The sequence below is a fragment of the Gorilla gorilla genome, chromosome 5 (genome assembly GCF_029281585.2).
Source record: "Gorilla gorilla gorilla isolate KB3781 chromosome 5, NHGRI_mGorGor1-v2.1_pri, whole genome shotgun sequence".
In the NCBI taxonomy this organism is placed as follows: Eukaryota; Metazoa; Chordata; class Mammalia; order Primates; family Hominidae; genus Gorilla; species Gorilla gorilla.
In genome coordinates, this window is record NC_073229.2 from 98,368,588 (window position 1) to 98,390,859 (window position 22,272).

A 22,272-nucleotide genomic window follows, 5' to 3' on the forward strand; every position below is an offset into this window, starting at 1 on the left:
AGCCAGGATATCTACCAATTTAGGAGAAACTGGGAATATCTCCAGTTTTTTCCTTCTATTTTTCTTTCTCTCTCTCTCTGCACACTATACATGGGCATCTTGGTCAGTCTTATTCTAAAGCAAAGAATGAGCAGAAGTGCCCTCTCAGCCTTTTCCTGGAAAAACAGTCATTTAAATGTCTGGAGTTAAAGGCCTTCTTTGTATAGTATACAGAAAATAATTAGACTCACAACCCTTTAGACAATCAATGCAGGTATTAAATGCATTACATATCAGGAGTATTAGGGAGATAAAAATAGAGCCAAATCTTATGACGGAGGAGGCCAACAATCCCCCATAGAAAAAAACTACATGCCAGACAGTAGATTTTTTTTGCCAAGACAGTCTCCTATGTGGCACAGACTATAAAAGCTATGGGCCTTCAGAGGAAGTGTAAGTAATTTAACCAGGGAGTAAAGAGGAGTGACTAGTGGATGGGGAATCACTGAAATTAAAAAAAAATATATTTATAAGACAAACTAGAGAGCTACTGTCAGAGAAACCAGCTAGAAAGTACATTCAGTAAGAGAAAAATGTGTGGTAAAAAGCCTTTGAATAGACTCATAATCAGGGCTGGCTTCATGGGTCTGAGACCTATGGAGTCACACAAGATTCCACACTAGAAGGGCCCCATACTTCATTTAATACTCTGCTGTAGCTATCTTTAAATTCTGAATAATTTCTAAATAGAAAACTCAACATTTTCATTTTATACTGGGCCCTGCAAATTAAGTAGCTTGTTCTGCTGGTCATATGGAAATTAATGAAGGTGACATGAAACAAGAGCATGAGAAAGGATGAAGGGTTGTGGCTGTATGACCAGAGAGTAAGAATCTATAGGGTGGTAAGTTAGAATTCCCACATTACAGACAATTCAGGAAGAATAGGATTGAGGACTACTCTGAGCAGGCAATCTCTTTGGAACCATTGTGTTGGAGTATTGAAGGCCAGAAGCATGTAACAGGGTCCAAATATGCATGAAAAAAAATGGCAAAGACCAAGTCGCAAGTTAGAAGCTAGTTAGCCTAGGAAGGCATGCATTCCAGGTAGTGGGACAGAGAAAAATGGGCAGCCTAAAATCAAGTCACAGGACAAGTGGTTTTTAAGAGGAGAAGAAAGAAAGAAGGCTGAAGAGGCCTCATCAATGGGCATAATGCCAAGCATAGTGACTGCGGTCATTGTGTTTCACAGAGATTTGTAAGAAAATCTACCTTCTGTGGAAAGATGATGAACAGTTTTTAGTTTGCATGGTGGTGGTGTTCAAGCAAGAACTGTCCAAGATGTGATTGGAGAAAAGAATATGGAGCTGCTAGAAGAGCTCAGGCACAGAGACAGATTTAACAATGAGAGCTAACATTTGTTGGAGGCTCGCCTTGCACCACACACCATGTTGCATTCTTCTCTTGTGGTAGAAAAAACACCAGATGGTATATAACATCCTTTCAGAGGGAAAGGTAATATCTTATAAGAGGAGAAGGGCTTGTGAAAGCTAGACTTACAAGAAACCTTGTTATTAAAATTTGGGTCTATATTTAAGCCCCTTTCTTCACTCACTCAAAAAATATTTACTCAAGATATTACTACTCTTATGTTTAAGATGCTCATTTTAGCTATTGCTTTTTGTGTGTGAGAGTTGAGATATCAAGATGACAGAGAAACAAGATACGGTGAGGTTGCCATTATAAACTTTAGAAATAAATAAAAGAAATTAGCCCCATAAGTTTCAGAAACTCAAATTAAGCTTAATGACAGATAGATTAGTCAAGGTATACTAGGGGGTAGTAGATATTTTTCATTTCTGCACAATCAAAAATGTTGAACATCTTTCCTATGTGCTAGTAATGTATGAGGTCCAAATTCTTAAGGTAGAAAACCAGAAAATTAGAAATTTCAGCCTCTGGTAAGCTAGGAGTGACCATGTGCTCTGGTGGGAGTCCCTGGGAAGACCCATTCTCTCAAATAAAATTTCAAAAAGAGAAGGGTTTTACACTTTGCCCTTTAGCTATTCTTTATTCTGTTCTGCCTGAAAATCAGATATATTGCCTTTCAGGGTCTCACCAAACCTAAGAGGTGCAGCATTCTCTTTATTATGACAAATGCTCTTCTATGCTAAGTGTGGTAGAACAGGGAAGATGGAGGTAACTTAGGTCCTAGACGGCATCCTTACTTCAGCTCTGGACATCACGGAATTTGAAAAAAAGAAAAAGCAAGCAAACAAACAAAAAATGAAGCTGCTGTTGTTTGAGTTTTCTGTTCTTTGCATCCAAGTGAATAATTTCTGATTAATCAATGGGGCATATCACAGAATCTGAGGGCAATGATGTGATTAGTTCTCAAGAGCATCCAGGACTCCAGTGAAATCAGGACTCTGTCTCTCCATTTCCACTTTTCTTTCTACTTTGGCTTCATTCTTTAGTTGCAGTAGAGTAGCTTTTGTGGTTGAAAACATGGCAACTCACACCTCCCAGTTTTATGTATTAGAGCTCTGCCACCAGATGACTTATTTGATTTCAGGTCTCCAAATCCAGAAAAATGGTTTCCTTGTCATGGCTTAGGTCAGATTTCATTTCGGTATCAATCGATTTTGGCCAGAAGGTTGAAATCTTTTAAGAATTTAATCATTCCTAGAAAAAGTATATATAGATGGAGAAAGGGCGGGGGAAGCTCTCAAAAGAAGGCATTGGAACTAGGGGCATTCTGGGTACATAAAACAATAGCCCTCAATTATAATTTGTATTACACAGGAGCAAACTGTATTGTGAGTCTGATTGCCCACTATGAACTACACGTGTTACACAGTTAAGAGAAAGAGTAATCCTCTCATCTTTTTTTTTAATTTTTAATTTTTGTGGCTTATTTTTAGTACCCAGGCTTAATAGAGTTGAGCAAAATAGAGATTACGTTTCCACGACATAATAAATTTTGGTAATTCCAGAAAGCAAAAAATACTGGAATCTTTTCAATCCAAGTTGATTGGATACATAGCAGTTCAATTTGAACACAGCAGTTCAATTTATTTGTTAACAAATTCTGCAGTGTGTTCCTGTAAGAATCTGTAAAAATCCTCATCAGCATTTGAAGATGCACCGCCTCACTTTTGTAATTGGTAACAGAAGCTTCTATCTTTTCACATCCCTTTAGTGATCTCACTGTTTACTCTTCAAGCTGTATAGTGGCAGCTGTTTATATGCTTGTGTACACATGGTTTATTGGAATGTTCTCTTCAAATTGAAATTATTTATGTTTCAAAATTTATATTCACATACTATCTATGAAAAATCCTGCACAATTGTGTATTTTTTTTTGCTGTGGATACTGCATAAATAAAATTTAAAATAAGAAAGATGTTTCTCTTCTTTACATTATTACTCTATCTAAGCCTACTGATATTAGTTAAACATTGTTATTTTCTGGCAACGATGTCTTTGATGTGTGACACATTCTTGCTGGAATCCAGCCTGTGGCTGATTGTATTTTCTAGAAAGGGCTGCACTAATACATAGCCCATCCCACCCACATGCTCTTCTTGCAATGTGACAACAATAAATGACATTGTCTAACCTATGTTGGGAATGATAGTCTCTGTCTTTGAATCTGGGTGGAGTTTTGTAAATGCTTGGACCAATAGAATGTGACAGAAATAATGCTGTGTGCCTTCCGAGACTACATCATAAAAGATGATGTGGCTTCTTCCTGGTTCTTTCTTGGGATGTTTACCTTTGGGATCTGGCTACTAATTTGTGGGGAAGGCTAGGCAACATGGAGCGGCCATGTATAGCTGTTCCAGGCTACAGCTGCAGCTAAATTCTCAGCTGACAGCCAACATCATGTGTCAGACATGTGAGTAAATGATCTCATTTTATTCCAGACCTCAGCCTTCAAGTATTCTAGCTGAGGCTAGGTTATTTTGTGCCACTTGCTCTGGGGGTATTTTTTTTTTTCTTAATACAACCATAATAATGGAACAGAGTCCATTCTGTTTCTGAAAGACACTTAAGTGTAAAAATAGTAAAAATAAATTATCTCTTTCTAATAACATTACATCCTATATAAAATAGAAAGCCTTTATTCAGATTACAATGAGCTATTCTAAAGGGGAATGTTTAGATATAGCTTTGGCTTGCTAACTATTAAATTATAAAAAGTTATCTCAGTGATCATTTTCTATGCATTTGGCATGTCAGAGTTCAAATAATCTAGGAAAAATACATAGGAGAAACAAGACCTAAGGAGATGTTCCTGTGATGGAACACTGAAACAGGATACTGATGGAGACAGGGTTCTCTAAAATTATTTGAAAATAAACCAGGTTTAATATCCTGCATAGAAAACAGAGCCATAAAATATGGCTTCTATCACTGTACTACACTGTTTCTTAATTTTTTAGAAGAATTATTTAAATTGCTAATTTAAGACTTTAAAATTTATAAAATTTTAAATTTTATTTGTAAGGTGTTTAGTTTGCTTTCTGAAGAATTTCTTAATCAGCATGTCATGCTATGTAGGACACTTTAGTATCCCTGAGACTGAAGCAGATTTTCACATTTGGATTCTTATCTAGCCATAATTTTTTTGGATTGTTTTCGTATTAAGCTTTACATCTTCGAATATTTGTTGCTGCATATGTCAAATAATTAGAGTCTTTTACTACCTTTGAGACTCTAATACAAATGAAGAATCTAAACAAGCAATTAAACAATAGCAGGATATTCAGCTGGAAATCATAAGTACTGCCAATTAGAAGCTCAATCCTCTAGAATAAACTCTTACACTAAGAGCAAAGTTTATAGCCACTCCACAATTTATTTAACACTTCCCATCTCCTTCATTTATAAACCACATATGTATATTTTCTTTCTTTCTTTTTTGAGACTGTCTCACTCTGTAGCTCAAGCTGGAGGGCAGTGGCGTGATCACGGCTCACTTCAGGCTCAACCTCCCAGGCTCCTGATCCTCCTGCTTCAGCCTCTTGAGTAGCTGTGACTACAAGTGTGCACCACCATGCCTGGCTAATTTTTTATTGTTATTTTTGTAGAGACAGGGCCTTGCTATGTTGCCCAGGTGGATCTCGAACTCCTGGGCTCAAGCAATCCTCCTGCCTCAGCCTCCCAAAGTGCTGGGATTACCTGCATGAGTCACTGTGCCCAGCCCCATATATTTTCTTGGTAAATGTGCAATACTCAGGTTTCCTTTCTGTCTATTAGCCACTGGATGCTTGATTTAGTTATACAGAGAATTGCACTGGCAAGCTGTTCAAACCCTCTTCTTAACTTTTTTAAAGCAAAGGCAAACAGAAAAAGCAGGTGAGACAAGAGGAAAAAGAAAAAAAATCTCTCAGGAAAACTTCTGAAGGTAAAAACCACTCTGGGTCACAGGCTTTGGTCACAACAGCTCAGTTAGGGACTTGTTCTTTCTTGCTATCCCTTCACACACCAGGGGCAACATTCTTCCTGGGACTTACTATGCGCCACAAGAAACTCATTATTCGCCTTCACCAAAATTTAAACTCTTCCCCTTTCTGCATTTCCTGCTTCAATTATAACCCAACCTACTAATCAAATGGCCAAACTAGGGATAATCTTAGGCCCTTCCTTTTTCTTCACTATCAATCTAATTTCTTTCCAAATCCTGCTGACCTATCTCTGTAATCATTTATCAGATCTGCTTCTTCCCATCTCTGCTTGCCACTGCCCTAGCCTGATCTAGATACTTGTAGCATTTGATTGGCTATGTTACTGGTCATGCTCTCTTAGATATGTCTCTACTCTGACATCAGAGGAATGTATATAAAATGCAAATAAGATGCTGTCAACCCACTGCTTAAAAATCATTCAAAGCATTCCATTACCTACAAGATAAAGTAAAATCTGTTTACGTGACATGCTGGAATTTCTGTAGCTCCGTTTGTCTCTCTGTGTCCATCTTTTAAGTATCCTTTTGGCTCTTCTTTTTCCTTTTCTTAACTTAGTATCCTACATGCATGCTGAATTTCCTGTGACTCCCTCAAGCACCTTGAGTTTTCTGTCTTTGTGCATTTCTTTGTTTTCATTCCAGCTCAGGCAACACCTATTTCAGGAATGCTTCTCTTCTATTCTCTGCCAAAATTTTCACTGACCATTTCTTTCATAGTGCTTACTTTATTATAATGATATTTTGTATTCTTTATATTTTGTTTAGATGTTGTCTTCCTGATTAGGAATGTCCTTAATTTTTGGAGCCATGACAAATATTTTTAAATGATGCCATGGCTCTGTTTGTATTGTGATTTACATAAAATTTCTCATTTACATAGTTATCAATGATGTAACTAAATCCATGCTGATATGCTTTATAAACAACCTGTTAGAATCCATCATGACTCAAACCAAAGTTGAGCCCAATTTCATGGAATTTTCTTCACCTTTTTTATAGGAAACTTTTGTCTCCTTTTCTTATTTCTGTGAGAACCATGGCAAATTGTAAATCTTTATACAATCAGTACAAATACTACACAGTCCATAACTATTTGTTGACCTGAAGTAAACCAGATTAATAAAGCATACACTCTGGATTGAATAATCATAAAGTCCTTAACCAAACTCATTCCCTGAGCCTGGTTATTAGAATCTAAGCATCCAATAAAGGCTTGCTTCATCTAACTGAACAGGCATAGATTAATTCTTTATTTCTTAAAAATAAACAAAAATGCATTTTATTTTTAGGAAGATAGTTTTCACCAATTGGGCTAGGACAATTTTTGAAAGTGAAGATAAGAACTTCAAAGCCCCCACAGCCTCTACCATCTGCATTAGTTTCCTATTGCTGTTGTAACAGCTAAACATTTAGTAGCTTAAAACTCCACAGATTTATTATCATATAGTTCTGGAGGTCAGAAGTCTGAAATGGGTCCACAGGGCTACATTTCTTCTGGAGGCTGTAAGGGAGAATTGCTTCTTGACTTTTCCAGCTTCTGGCTGCTGCCTTATTCTTTGGCTTGTGGACAGGGAGATGCATCCTCACATCTATTCTGATTCTGACTTTCCCAACTCCCTCTTTTCTCTATTAGGGACCCTTGTGATTATGTTTGGCTCACCTAGATAATGCAGTAATCCTCCTATCTTGTTATCTTTAACTGAATCACATCAGCAAAACGTCTCCTTTGCCATATAAAGTAACATATTCACAGGTTCTGGGGATTGGATTTCTTTGGGAAGCCATTATTCTACCTACCATACCATCCATTTATATTGCTATGCATGACATCTTTTGTTTTTCAACTGAGAAACAACTGTACATATGGGTTTGGATGAGAAACTGAGGGATTGAGAAAAAGTATAGGAAATGGAGTAGATTATTGTATTCCATTCAACCCAGGGGATATTTAAGCTCCTAAATTTGGGAAAGAATGGTCCTTAACTGGAGGATATTAATTGTTGTTGATTTGTTGACTGGTTCTCTCCCATCTTCTCTAACAGGATTGCCAAAATGTGAGCTACTTTGATCTTCCATCCATGATTGTAATCTTCTATTAAGTATGTTCTCTATACCCTCTGTCTTCTTTTAGTTCTTCACATTATAGTCAGAGTGTGCTATAATAATTAGTCTGAGAATTCCTTTGGATTTTCCATGTAGACAAATATATATATTATATATATATACAATCTGTGAATAAATGACAGGTTTTTAATTAGTTAATATTTTAAAACTCAAATCTGATCATGTTAAGCCTGCCACTTAAAGCCAGCAGTGATTTCCCATTATTCTGAAACTTGTTGTCTTATTTCATTTTCTATTGCTTATAACAATATTTGAAACTGGGTAATTTATAAAAAATGAAATTTATTTCTTACAGTTCTAGAATCTGGGAAGTCCAAGGTTGAGAGCGTTTATCTGGCAAGAGCTTTCTTGTTGGTGGGGATCCTCTGCAGAATCCTGAGGCAGCAGAGGGCATTACATGGTGAGGTGGGGCTAGATGTGCTAGCTCAGATCCTTCTTTCTCTTCTTATAAAGCCACCAATCCTATTTCCATGATAAATTTTAAACAAGTTTGAAGGGGACGAGTATTCAAATCATAGCATTCTGTCCCTGCCCCACCCCCAAGCCTATGCCCTGCTCACATGCCACTCAGAATTATTCCAGTGAGGGCTCTCTGCAGTGGCTTCCTCCTGAAACAAGTCTCTGCCTGGGCCACTAGGAGTTCAACAACATCCTTTGAAATCTGGATGGAGCTGCCAAATCTTCACAGCTCTTTCTTTCTGCAAGCTTGCAGAATTAGCACCACATGGATGTTACCAAGGTTTACAATTTATACCTTCTGAAGCTGGAGCATAAGGCATACATGGGACTTATTTAGCCACAGCTGGGGTAGCTGTGAAGCACTGCACTGTGGTACAGGATTAGAATCCCAAGGTGGCCCTGGGCAGTGATCTCATGGAGAATGTGATGTCCAGTCTCTGGAAATTATTTTGCTCTCCTAGGCCTCTTGACCTGTGATGAAAGGGGCAACCTCAAAGTTTTCTGAAATGTCTTTGAGGTCTTTCTCCCATTGTCTTGAGGTAGAGCACCTAGCTCCCTTCTATTCATGCTAATCTCTTTGGCAAATGGTTGCTGGGCTTGGTTTCTTCTCCTGAACATACTTCTCTATACTTTAAGTGCCAGACTGAGAGTTTTCCAAAGAGTTCTACTCTTTTTCCTTTTGGATTATAAATTTGGTCCTTAAATTATTCTTTTGCTCCCAAATCTCAGCACAAGTGGTGAAAAGTAACCAGGAAGCTTCTGTATTTTCCTTAGAAATTTCTTCGGCCAGATACCCTAGTTTATCATTCTCAAGTTTGGCTTTCCACAAAACCTTCAGGCATGGAAACAACTCAGCCAAGTCCTTTGACAGTTTATAACAAGGATGGCCTTTACCCCAGATTACAATACGTTGTTCCTCAGTTACATCAAAGACCTCATCAGAATGGCCTCTACTGTACATATTTCTATCAGAATTCTGGTCATGACCACTTAGCCAAGCTTAAGATGTTCCAGACTTTCACTAATCTTCTTGTCTTCTATGTTCTCACCAGAATGTTTTTTTTTTTTTTCTAGCCTGATCCTTTAAATTCTTCTAGCCTCTCTCCATTGCCCAGTTCCAAAGCTGCTTCCACATTTTCAGATATTCATTGTCGGCAACATCCCACTTCTGATACTAATCTTCTGTCTTAGTTTGTTCATTGTTGCTTATAACAGAATACTTGAAACTGAATAGTTTATAAGAAGTGAAATTTATTTCTTGTAGTTCTGAAGGCTGGGAAGTCCAAGGTTGAGGGGGTGCATCTGATAAGAGCCTTCTTGCTGGTGGAGACCTGCTGTAGAGTCCCAAAGTAGCATAGAGTATCACATGGTGAGGGGGCTTAGTGTGCTATCTCAGGTCTCTCTTACACTTTTTATAAAGCCACCAGTCCCACTTGTATGATAAATTTCAAAATGAGTTTTGGAGGACACATATTAAAATCATAGCACTTGCCTATGAGGTCATGAAAGGTCTGAAATCAGCCTGCCTCTCCAGCCTCATCTTGTGTCCCTTCCCCCTTGATTTTCAAGCTCTATTAACTACACTGTCTCTGTTCACAGAGATTTATATATCAAGTATCCTTTGTCTGGAGTGCTTTTCATTTTATAATTCAGCTCATTAACTCCTTCTGATATATCACGTGGTTCATTGATACTTTGTTTTGACACATTTCAATTTGAAATGTTGTGCTCACTTGATGTAACTACTTTTTAACACATGTTCATTTAAAGAAAGAATAACACAAGAGTCCCACTATTGAAACTTCTACTTAGTATTGTACTGGAGATTCTAGGAGAAATTTTTCTGTAAGGATTAAAAAGTCCAAACTCATGTTGAAATTTATCATAGGAGTGGGACTGGTGGCTTTATAAAAAGAGGAATAGAGATCTGAGCTAGAACACTCAGCGCGTTCACCAATGTGATGCCCTAGGGCTACCATGGGACTCTGTAGAGGGTTCTCACCAGAAAGAAGGCTCTTACCAGATTCAGCCTCTTCACCTTGGACTTTCCAGCTTCCAGAACTAAAACAACAACAACAACAACAACAACAACAACAACAACAACAACAACAACAACAACAAAACCTGTGGAAAACCCAAGAGAATTATCAGACCAACTATTGCAATTAATTAGGAAGTTTAGCAAGGTTGTGAGAAATAAAATCAATACATAAAAGCAAATTGCATTTTATGTGCAGTTAGATAATTCAATTTTAAAAGACCATTTTTATGATAACCAAAAAAAATAAGCTTTAATAAGTAAATACTTATTAGTAAGAATACTTAAATTAAGAATTTTGTTCATCGAAAGATATCAGTAACAGAGAAGTAAAGCAATTTTTAAAGACAGAACATTGGAAAAAAGCCTTAGCAACCTACGCTCAAGTCTCAAGTACACATCTAACAAACAGGCTGTTTACTTACAAAAATGTCTGAGTCTGTATTTCCTGCTCTGAAAAATAGGATTTGAAATAGACAATCTTGCAGTCCTCCAGCTGAAGTTCTTGGTTGTTATAAGATATTCACTCGTTGCAAACTTGTCTGTTTTGATTTTTGAAAGGCAGACTAAGATTCTTCTTTAGAAGGACACATTATATTCTGATTATTCTCTATGAATATAATGAATTTGAAGACCTCCAGGCAATTTATCATATTAGCATATATGGACCTGTCTTGTTTACTTATATCTTACTCAATATTTTCACATTGGACCATAAGTCATTCACTGTAACTTGCTATTTTCTGATTCTGATTTTTCCTGCGGCTTAAGAGGAAATTTAAATATATATATTTATTCTTACCTTGGATTTATAGTGATGCTAAATGGAGGTAGTTTGAGAGGGGTGAATTTAAGAATGTGGCTAAAGAGTATAGTGGGAGGTTTATTTCTGACACTAGAGGTATTATGGGAGGGGCTACCTATGATTATAAAAGAAATAAAATATACAAAGCCCAAGAGATAGTTATCACATTGAAGAATTTCTGCTTTACCAGCAAACTACTTTCTATAACTGTCTCCAAGTCATAAAGCTTTGTTTATGTGTAATATCTGAAAAACAAACTCTATATCATGAAGCGGTTTAACATGCTGTTTGGTCTTTGTGAAGCGAATTTGGAGTTTAGCTACAAAATTATTGGAGGATACTGTCATTTATAGTAACAAAAGCATTTTATCCTGTGATTTCAGGAAACCAAGAAATTATTTTGCATACCACACTGCCACCCTGAATACAAAATTTAAAAGTTAGCTGTATGTTTATGAAATATAATACATAAGACAAAGCATATCCTTCCTTATTCGTCTCTAAAATCTATTAAAGTACATAGAATAAACGTAGAAAAGTAACAGCAAGTTGGAAATATAATTTAGGTTTGCAGACAATAAGTAAATATTTGAATAATTTTGATAAAACGGGCCACGATTTTATAGGTGCTTCTGTCAAGTTACTAAATCAAAATATTATGGAATTCTTTCAGTTATTAAAATTGCATTCGAATTTTTTAGATGAAGAAAAGCAAGGTGAGAGGCTATACATCAGTTAAATTGTGAGCATTCTTTTCTAATTTTCCCCATAAACCAGAAATATTAAGTGTCATGCTAACATCTGTGGCCTGACATAAAGTTGACAAAAATCAAACCTAATGGCGTTTCCCACTGTAAAATAATGTCTAGTTTCAATCTGCAGTTTTTTTTAAGTCTGAAGTGTCAAAGTAATGTCTCATGTTTGTAACCACTTTGTGTTTTCACATCAAATATAGTTTCACTAGAATCTAAGTTCTTTTTAAAAAGAATTGGTTTATGATGACATTTTGTTCTCATATGGTCTCAAATATTCTTTTTGTCAAATAATCAGAATGATGAGGGTACTAGTAATCATCTAATATAACATTTTAGTTTTTGACATGTAGAGAGAGAGCCCTTTTTATTCCATAGGATCTAACTCAGTAGAAAATGAAAACAAATTCTCCAAAAGTGGGTTCAAAGATGTAGGTGGCTGTTGTATATATTCAGGGAAGCTTCCTGATAGTAGTGGGATACAACGTGTGCGGTTTATCACATACATGTGCATGTATATAACAAGATTCTTACTAGACTTTTTGGTTAGACTTCTCTACATTGAAGGAGATTGTATTCACAAGGTCACAGTTTCTCTTCTCTGCGTATAGTAAAAGCTGCACTCTGAGACATCTCTGATTTCTGATCCCAAGAATAGCTTGTCCTTTGCTTTTTACTTTCCAATAGGGAATGGATGTCCTTTGACTCAGCTAATCGCAGTGGCCCTATTTCTTCCAACTGTCCTGTTTGTGGTTACATCATCTCAAATTGCTGTGAGATTCAACTGTCCAGTCTCTGTCACATATATATAATACAGCTCAGCTGAGTGGCAGCAAGCTTTGTTTCGGAACTGGCAACATTCCAGGAGTCTGGTTGTGTGCCTCGGGTAAATTTTTGTCTTGCTATTTGTTGTTGGTGTGGTTTCTAGGTGACCCTAATGAAAATGTCCAGGAAATTACATGCAATATTCCTGACAGTTCCAAGTCTAACAGCTGCTTATTAGGATAGACATCTGACTTTATCTGGTGCCTAATGATTTTGTTGTGGTTTAGTATTCCACCGACTGGATTGCTTAGGTGCTATTCATAACAGACACACAACTTAGTCTCTGCCTTCTGGGAGCTGATGATCCCTAATTCACAGAGCTTAAGAGGGCACAAGGCCATCCACAGCATGTCTAGAAAGCCAGAGAACTTTTCCTTAGCACTCTCAGCTTTTGAATTAATTTCCCTTTTTTCTTCTTGGTGGCCCACACTCTAATCTCACTTTTTATTCATATCCAAAGGAATAATTTACCTCAAACAATATAAAGAACTACCTCTACTGAAGTCATGTGAATTTTAACACTGAATTAATCTAAAAAAATAGGAATGTTATAATATTTGAGTTTAAAATGTTAGTGACAGAGGAATAATTTTGCACAATAGAGTCTTCTCTTCATTACTTACTATTGGCCCATGTGACCATGAATCTAAATATGATCCTTAATACACAGATTCACATTATGTTAATGTGTGTATGTCCTTCTCAGTAACTCCTGACAGAACAAGTCATTTCATCAAGAGTCGGGGAGGTTATCAGCTGATCGGTCTGTGAATTAGTAATCATGCTCAGCTGAATGATTAGACTGTTATAAAAAGAAGTTATCACAGTACCTGACTTTGAGTCAAGGCATGCATTTGATTATTGGTATATTTTGTGTGTAAATGGCATATGGAATTCAGGAAAGAATATATGGGATTTTAAATTTATTTTAATATGTAAAATACCATATTGTATTAGTTATCTACTGCTATATAAAAATTACCCCTAAACTTAGTGACTTAAAATAACAAACATTTATTAAATCACAATTTCTGTGAGTCAGGGATTGGAGAGAAGTTAGCTGAGGTTCTGGTGTAGAGTTTCTCAGGCGCCTGCAGTCCAGTTGTTGGCTGAGGCTATAGTTATCTGAAGGCTTGACAGGGGCTATCAGACCCACTTCTAAGATGTTTCACTCACATGGTTCTTTACAGGAGTCCTCAGTTCATTGTCACATGGGCCTCTTTATAGGGTGGTTGTGTGTCCTGAAAGCATGGCAGCTGACTTTTTTCAAAGCAAGGGGTCTAAGAGAAAGAGCAAGAACCCTCAATGACTTTTATGCCTCATCATATTCCATCAATTCTGCCATAATCTATTGGTTTGAAGTTTATTGTTATAAATCCAGCCCACATTTCAGAAGAGGGGAATTCAACTCAACTTCTTGAAGTGAGGAGTATGATATAAAGGAGTTTGCAGATATATTTTAAAACCACCACATGCATTGAAAGGATAGAGAAATAATGCTCAGGAAACTATCCAACATAATTGAGCCACTAAGGATCCAGGTTTGTTTTGAAAGTTTTCTTCTCTGTTTCTCCCATTACCTGGAAAATATCTTACCTTGGCTTCTGAAGCTATTGATATATATCTAATTGCTATAGGTATATTCCTAATAAAGTCTAAACTAATTACTAGAGAAAGTGAACCCACAAAATTATGTTTATTTTTCCTTAATTCTGGAGTATTAATGTTAAATATGACCCTCCTGTCCCAGGATGTCAGCAGAGGCTTCAAAGCTGGGAACACTATATTTTAAGTGCTCTCTTGTTCTGAAGACCAGAGACATTTCCAAAGGACTTGCTAAAGAGTGGAAATAAAAATGATCTTATAACCTTTAGCCAATGTGACATGAGATAATAAATTTGGAGAAATAGGAGGAAGATGCTTTGAAAAGGATTGTTGGCTTACTCAAGAGGAGACTGTTTTATTCTAACTCAGCTAAGTGGTGGAGGATGTCTTCTTATGATGAAGGGAAACTGCCATATTGCCCCTGGTGATTGGTGGCTGAGCTGTGGAAATGAGCTTGGGTGATGCTGATCTGTTTACCCTGGCTTGAATGTGCACAAGGAATGTGTTTGATTTTTACCTAGAAGATTATCAATTATGAAAAGCTACCTCGAGTAACTGCTAAAGAACAAGCAAGGAGAGAAAGCTGCAGTGAGAGCAAATAACTCCATTAGTAGGAGGGCAAGGGTACACTTACTGGAGCAAGAGAAGGCACTGTGGAAGGAAGCGAAATAGAACCCTTTAGAGAGGATGTCTAGTGAGGCAAGGTGACCCAGCAAATGAAGGTTCTGTGGGGTGTCATTAGAAATGGGGACTGTGAATAAGCCAGTTGAAGGCATCCAGAAAAAATGTTGCTCACTGGTAAATGATGTAATGTTGAACGCTTCTGTGGGAAAGTGTCTCCAGAGAACCCACCAAAACATCCCTTGTGTGAGAGAGCCAATGTTTGGACATCTTCCGTGACAGAGGATTTCCAACAACCAGGAGAAAATACAAATGATGCCATTAATTTTAAACAGATTTTTCCAATTTAACATTCATCCCTGTTCCCAACCCACGTCTAGGGGGAGCTAGAGGCAGTGTAGTGAGTCAGGAATGAAGTTGGAAGAGAAAGGTGGAAACATAGTAAAATATCATGATACGCCCTTGCTTCCAATTACTGTGAAACTGAGAATCAGTCCTGAGTGAGGCTGGGAAGTGGAAGCTTAAAATTGAGTGAAAACTGAATGCTTTGTTGTATATTAAACTGGAAAGAAGATGGAAAAGGAGACTATTCTAATGCCTGAAAGTAATCAGAAAGCTGTGGAATCTAAGATATGGCCAAGAGGTAGGGGAAGGAAAATATGACAAAACAGGTTTGAGGACAGATATGAACAAAATTAAAAAAAAATCCTACTTAAACTCTTTGGCCCATTCGATAAATTGGTTGCAAAAGAGCTTGTTGGGTACAATGTTTTCGAGTTAATGTCCTGTGGCATATTGGATCTCTTCACAGATGTTCATCAAGTGACGGTAAGTGGGAGAAGTTTATCTCTATTCTCACCCATCCTATAAATGCTGTGGAGTGAAGTGATGAACTGAGAGACTCATGTAAAATAGTACTGAGGATAAGCTGGCACTGAGCAAGAGGGAAGAGGACTAGTAACTATATTGTCAAGTACTGGCAATGAGAGACTGCATGTACACTGGAGTGTACCAAATATTGCCTTCCTGGTCAGAGAAATGAGCAGATCTGAGTAGACAATTTTTTTTCTTTTTTTTCTTTTTTTTTTTTTTGAGATGGAGTCTTGCTCTGTCACCCAGGCTGGAATTCAGTGGCATGATCTGGGCTTACTGCAACCTCCGCCTCCTGGGTTCAAGCAATTCTCCTGCCTCAGCCTCCCTAGTAGCTGGGATTACAGGTGCCTGCCACCACACCTGGCTAATTTTTGTATTTTTAGTAGAGACAGGGTTTCACTATGTTGGCCGGGCTGGTCTCCAGCTCCTGACCTCATGATTCGCCCATCTTGGCCTCCCAACGTGCTGGGATTACAGGCCTGAGCCAACATGCCTGGCCTGAGTAGACATTTTAACAGGCGGTGACAAGTGAACAGGCAACACTGAATGCTTTTCTAGACACCATAAGAAATAATTGCACTGTGGCTATTTTTTATTTATTTGGGAATTATTTGGAATCTTTTATTTTATTTTATTTTATTTTCATTGGAAGACTTTATTAAGATAACAGTACTGCAAAAATTGGTCTGCAGATTCTGTGCAATCCCTATCAAAATCCAAGGTGGTATTTTTTAAGATATTGATAAGCTGATTCTAAAATTCATATGAAAATTCAAGGGGTCCAGGATAGCCAAAACAATCTTGAACAGGAAGAACTAAGTTAGAAGACTCACACTTCCTGACTTCAAAACTCACCACAAAGCTACAGTAATCAAGGTAGAGTGGCACTGGCATAAGAACAGACACATAGATCAAAGGAATAGAATTAAGTGTCAGTCCAGAAATAAACCCTCAAATTTACAGTCAACTGATTTTCAACATTGGTGCCAAGATAATTCAATGGGAGAAAAAATAGTCTCTTCAGTACACAGGGGTGGGACAACTAGATATCCACATGCAAAAGAATGAAATCAGACCCCTACCTCACACCATATCAAAAAATCAACACAAAATGGATTAAAGGCCCAAATGCAAGAGCTAAAACTATACAACCCTTAAGAAATATATGAATAAGTAATTGTAAACTTGGATTAGTCAAAGCCTTCTTAGATATCCTGCCCAAAGCACAAGTGGCCTAAGGAAAAAAAAACACGGAAGTTTATAAACATTTAAAAACATTGTACTACAAAGGACACAATAAAAAATAGTAAAAAACACAACCCACAGAATGGGAGACAATATTTACGAATCATAGATTTGACAAGCATTTGGATCCTGAATATTTAAAGAACTCTTACAATAAAAAGACAAAACCCTATTAAAAAATAGACCAAGGATGTAAATAAACATTTCTTCAAGGAAGATATATAGTAGCCAATGATTATATGAAAAGATGCTCAATACCATAATTCACCAGAGAAATGCAAATCAAAACCACAGTGAGATACCACCTCACACTACTAGGACGGAACCTTCATTATACATTGCTGATGGGAATGTAAAATGGTACAACAACTTCGGAAAACAGTCTGGTGGTTCCTCAAGTGGCTAAACAGAGTTATCATGTGACCCAGCAATTCCAGTCCTAGGTATAAACCCAAGAAAGGTAAAAACATACATCCACACCAAAGTCTGTAAATGAATGTTCACAGCAGCATTATTCCTAGTAGCCAGAAAATGGAAACAACCCAAATGGCCATCAATTGATAAATGAATAAAAAAAAGTGATCTATCCATACAATGCAATATTATTAGGCAACAAAAGGAAATAAAGTACCGATACATGCAACAATGTGGGTGAACCTTGGAAACACTATGTTAAGTGAAAGAAGCCAGTCACAAAATACTTCATCTTGTGTGATTCCATTCATATGGAATACCCAGAACAGGCAAATCTATAGAGACTAAAAATAGATTTATGGTTGCCTGGAGCTGGTAGAGGTGGGAGGGAAATGGGGAGTGATTGCTAATGGGTAGAGAGGGTTTCTTTCTTTGGGTGAAAATGTTTTAAATTTAGATCATGGCGATATTTGTACACTCTGTGACTACACTAGAAACCACTGAAATGTACACTTTTTAACTTCATTTTTGATTGACATAATAAATGTACATATTTATGGGGTACAGTGGTGTTTCCATATGTGTCTACATTGTGTAATGATCGAATAAGGGTAATTTGTGTATCCAACACTAAAAACATTTATCATTTCTTTATGGCAAGAACATTCAAAATCCTCTCTTCTAATTATTTTGAAACATACAATAAATATTATTAACCATAGTTGCCCTACTGTGCAATAGAACATCAGAAGTTATTCCTCCTGTCTATCTGTGATTTTGTATCTGCTGACCAATCTCTCCACCTCCCTCTCTTCCCCTTGTCCTTCCCAGCCTCTGGTAACCATTGTTCTACTCTGTACTTCTATGAGATCAACTTTTTAAAATTCTGCAAATGAGTGAGATCATGTGGTATTTGCCTTTGTGTGCCTGGTTTATTTCACTTATTTTTATTTATTTTATTTTTTTGAGATGGAGTCTCACTCTGTTGCCCAGGCTGGATTGCAGTGGCATGATCTCGGCTCACTGCAACCTCTGCCTTCCAGGTTCAAGCGATTCGCCTGCCTAAGCTTCCTGAGTAGCTGGGATTATAGGCATGCTCCACCATGCCCAGCTAATTTTTTTTTTTTTGTATTTTTAGTAGAGACGGGGTTTCACTGTGTTGTCCCAGCTGGTCTCAAACTCCTGACCTCAAGTTATCCACCCACCTCGACCTCCATAATGTCTTTAAGATTCATCCGTGGTGCTGAAAATGATAGGATTTCATTCTCATTTTTATGGCTGAGTAATATTCCATTGTGTATAAATACCACATTTTCTTTATCCATTCATCATTGATAGACAGGTTGATTCCGTATCACGCCTATTGTCAATGGTGCTGTAATAAACAGGGGAGTGCAGATAGCTCTTCTAAATGCTGATTTCATTTTCTTTGGATAAACTCCCAGCAATAGGATTGCTGGATCATATGATAGTTCTATTTTTTTTTTTTTTTTTGAGGAACTTCCATACTGTTTTCCACAGTGGCTGTACTAGTTCACATTCCCAGTGTATAAGAGTTTCCACTTCTCTTCATCCTTAACCAGCGTTTATTTCTTGTCTTTTTGATAATAGTCACTCTGACAGGAGGTGTGAGGTGATATTTCATTTTGGTTTTGATTTGCATGTCCCCAATGATTTGTAATGTTGAACATTTAAAAAATATACTTGTTGACTATTTGTATGTCTTCTTTTGAGAAATGCCTATTCAATGATTTGTAATGTTGGACATTTAAAAAATATATTTGTTGAGAATTTGTATGTCTTCTTTTGAGAAATGCCTATTCAATGATTTGTAATATTGGATATTTTAAAAATATACTTGTTGACTATTTGTATGTCTTCTTTTGAGAAATGCCTATTCAGGTCTTTTGCCCATTTTTAATAGAATTATTTGTTTGTTTTTGCTATTGAGTTTTTTGCATTCCTTATATATTCTGGATATTAGTCCTTTGTCAGATGCATAGTTTGCAAATATTTTCTCCCATTCTGTGGACTGTCTCTTCACTCTTTTGTTTCCTTTGTTGTGCAGAAGCTTGTTAGTTTGATGTAATCCTATTTGTTCATTTTTGGGTTTGTTCCCTGTTTTATTGAGATCTTATTTAAAAAATCCTTGCCCAGACCAATGTTTTGAAGGATTTTTCCCATGTTTTCTTCCAGTTTTATAGTTTCATGTCTTACATTTAGGTCTCCAATCCCTTTTGAGTTGGTTTTTGTGTATGGTGAGAGACAGAGGTCCAACTGCACTCTTCCGTGTGTGGACATCCAGTGTGCCCAGCACCATTTATTGAAGAGATTGCTCTTTCCCCAGTGTGTATTTAAAATCAGTTGGCTGTAAGTGGGTGGATTCATTTCCATACTATCTATTCTGTTCAGTTGATCTATGTGTCTACCTTTATCCCAATACCATGTTGTTTTTGTTGCTATAGCTTTGCAGTATATCTTGAAGCCAGGTAGTGTGATTCCTCCGGCACTGTTCTCTTTGCTCAAAATTGCTTGGGTATTTGGGGTCTTTTATGGTTTCATATGAAGGCCACAGCTAACATCATACTGAACGGGTAAAAGTTGAAAGATTTTCCTCTAAGATTTCTCAGACAGGGTGGCTGCCGGGCGGAGGGGCTCCTCACTTCTCAGACGGGGCAGCTGCTGGGCGGAGGGGCTCCTCACTTCTCAGACTGGGCAGCCGGGCAGAGACGCTCCTCACCTCCCAGACGGAGTTGTGGCCGGGCAGAGGCGCTCCTCAAATCCCAGACCAGGCGGCGGGGCAGAGGCGCTCCCCACATCTCAGACGATGGGCGGCCGGCAGAGAAGCTCCTCGCTTCCTAGACGGGATGGCGGCCGGGAAGAGGCGCTGCTCACTTCCCAGACTGGGCAGCCGGACAGAGGGGCTCCTCACATCCCAGAGGATGAGCGGCCAGGCAGAGACGCTCCTCACTTCCCAGACGGGGTGGCGGCCGGGCAGAGACTGCAATCTCCGCACTTTGGGAGGCCAAGGCAGGCGGCTGGGAGGTGGAGGTTGTAGCTAGCCGAGATCACACCACTGCGCTCCAGCCTGGGCAACATTGAGCGCTGAGTGAACGAGACTCCGTCTGCAATCCCAGCACCTCGGGAGGCCGAGGCTGGCAGGTCACTCCAGGTTAGGAGCTGGAGACCAGCCCAGCCAACACAGCGAAACCCCGTCTCCACCAAAAAAATACGAAAACCAGTCAGGCGTGGCGGCGCGCGCACGCAATCGCAGGCACTAGGCAGGCTGAGGCGGGAGAATCAGACAGGGAGGTAGCAGTGAGCCGAGATGGCAGCAGTACCTGGAATCTTTTAATCTCTTCAGTTGGACTACTGCAAACTGATGATATTTGAAAGTGCACCTGCAACCACTTTTTTTTTCTTTTTTTGAGATGGAGTCTTGCTTTGTTGCCCAGGCTGGAATGCAGTGGCGCGATCTTGATTCACTGTAACCTCCGCCTCCTGGGTTCAAGGAATTCTCCTATCTCAGCCTTCCAGGTAGGTGGGATTATAGGCATGTGCCACCATGCCCGGCTAATTTTTGTATTTTTAGTAGAGTCAGGGTTTCCCCATGTTGGCCAGGCTGGTCTCAAACTCCTGGTCTCAGGTGATCTACCCGCCTCGGCCTCCCAAAGTGCTGGGATTGCAGGCATGAGCCACTGCGCCTGGTGTGAACTACTTTTGTACACAACAAAAGGACTGAAGTCAAAGGATGTCCACAGGGAAAATATTGAGTGAAAATAATAATAATAATATATACAACAGTTCGGGATTGTTCTAAATGTTTTACGTACATTAACTCATTTGTTTGGATACACTTGCCTTGCCCTATCATTGGCAATGATTTTCACAAATTTTTAATATACCTGACATTAAGCATTTTTATAATTGTAATCTGCCATAGACATCCTATTTAAATTTAGCTAGTTAAGATTGCCTTATTGGTGAGCACCAGGTGCGGCGTGGGGCAGGGCGGGGTCGTCATGGCGGAGTTGCAGCAGCTGCGGGTGCAGGAGACGGTGGACTCCATGGTGAAGAGTCTAGAGAGAGAGAACATCCGGAAGATGCAGAGTCTTATGTTCCCGTGCAGCACCAGCTGTTGTGAGGACAGCTAGGCATCCATGCAGTAAGTGCACCAGTGCATCGAGCGCTGCCATGCACCTCTGGCTCAAGTCCAGGCCTTGGTCACCAGTAAGTTGGAGAAGTTCCATGACCGCCAGGCCTGGTGCACCAAACATTGCAACGACAAAGCCAAAGATTCAATAGATGCTGGGAGTAAGGCGCTTCAGGGGAAGCGGTAGCTGGACTGTCGTGTGACCAAGTGTGTGGATGACCACATGCACCTCATCCCAACCATGACCAAGAAGAAGGAGGCTCTCTTATCCATTGGGAAATAGAAGTCCTTGCCAGTGGCCATCGGGACTGAGGACAAGAATATATTTTTTAATAAGGAATTGGGAATTTCAGTATTTTAAGCAAAGTTTATGAATGAAGAAATTAAGGATGGCAACAAGTGTAAGGCATATGTCACTTGCCTCTGGACACTGGTTCTTTCATGTTTCAGTCCTAAAAAGTGAAATGGGAAAAAGTGGTGCTAAATTGCATCAGAGATATTACATGAAGTTTTAGAGCTTATGTTCCTGTGGCTAGTGCTTGTCCTCGCAGTAAGGATCTTGCCTGTAATAAACCAGAGCCCTCCAAGGTACCAGACTCTTACTACACAGGTACCAACAGGCTGGCAGGTTAGACCTGAAGGAGTTTGAGGAGAGATATTTTCTCTTTATTGCCCACATCCTGTTTACCAGAAGGGTCATCACACCATTTTCTATAAGCTGTGAAACAAAATCCAAGAGGTCAATCACTTAGAAGGGAAAAACAAATTTCTGGGTCTTAGTTTTCTTGATTTTGTGTAATTCATACAATGGCATACAAATTCATTTTAAGATGTGGAATTGGGAGGGAGAGTAGTTTGGATAAGAACTTTGAAGATCCTTGTGGATCCCCATTTCTGGTCATCAATA

General features: G+C 38.5%; 1 long non-coding RNA gene and 1 pseudogene across 1 annotated transcript in view; both read left to right on the plus strand.

The window, feature by feature from the left end:
• LOC109027208 (uncharacterized) overlaps positions 1 to 22,272 on the plus strand; it is a 632,904-nt gene that overhangs the window by 199,874 nt on the left and 410,758 nt on the right. The gene's annotated exons all lie outside the window — the stretch shown is intronic.
• LOC101144342 (protein FAM136A-like) lies at positions 21,235 to 21,648 on the plus strand (annotated as a pseudogene).